The sequence below is a fragment of the Pseudophryne corroboree genome, chromosome 1, assembly GCF_028390025.1.
Source record: "Pseudophryne corroboree isolate aPseCor3 chromosome 1, aPseCor3.hap2, whole genome shotgun sequence".
NCBI classification, from domain to species: Eukaryota; Metazoa; Chordata; class Amphibia; order Anura; family Myobatrachidae; genus Pseudophryne; species Pseudophryne corroboree.
This window is the reverse complement of record NC_086444.1, coordinates 925,852,003-925,852,871: the sequence shown is the minus strand read 5'-3', so window position 1 is coordinate 925,852,871 and position 869 is coordinate 925,852,003. Positions and strand designations below refer to the sequence as shown.

Sequence of the window (869 nt, the reverse complement as noted above, 5' to 3'; positions counted from 1 at the left end):
TACCTTGGTTGGTGTTTTAATCCCATTTATCAAATCCCAAAATTGGTGTATTGATAGCGGGAGAGAACAGTGATCAGGCTGAGTTACTCCAAACAACCAAAGTTGGAATAATTAAATCTATGTGTAAATTTTAAGTCTGTCTTTTTAACTGGAGCACATAGAAAATTCAAATGCAATATAATATCTTATATTTAAAGGAATAGTAAGGAGTGTTAGCAACCAGTCACTTCTGCTGTTGCCCATCTGTTGCCATTGAATGGGCAATGAGAGAGTGTTGTATGCTGGGAAAATCTGAGTTGGAAGGAAGTAATGTCCACTTCTGCTTTCCAAGATAACTGATGTGGTTCAACCTTTCCAAATTTCTACACTACCTGGTATTCCCAGAGGATCTCCCTTTCTGGTACTGACCAGGCTCAACACTGCTTGGCTTCCAAGATCAGAAGAGATCAGGCATGTTCAGTGTGATATGACTGTACATGGTCGGTTGATATCACTGTTATTGATGGAGGTTACCCGTTTTGGATGAGAGAATGTATCAGAATGGAGATAAGGTAAGTAAGTATAAGGAAAACCAAGAGAGGCATTTCAGTTTGAAATTTAGATAAGTTTTAGACTTCTGCTGTCCAACCGAGAGTCTCTGTTGTCTGGATTAAAATTGCAGCGTACATACCAAGATTTGTGGATGAGAGAGTGTGTGAGGGAGAAAAGAAGGAGGGGTAAGTGACTGCTCCTATCAAATATGCAGTACACTCAGTTTCCTTTATTTATTACTGAGAGCTGTTACAATTATGACTGAGAAATATTCATAAACATATAGCTGATATCGTAGAGTTCTGTGTACTGTCAGAGAAGCAGTTACAAATGGTAAT

General features: G+C 38.6%; 1 pseudogene; it reads right to left on the bottom strand.

Moving 5' to 3' along the window:
* Positions 1 to 359: 359 nt before the first annotated feature.
* LOC134948830 (5S ribosomal RNA) lies at positions 360 to 478 on the bottom strand (annotated as a pseudogene).
* Positions 479 to 869: the final 391 nt, after the last annotated feature.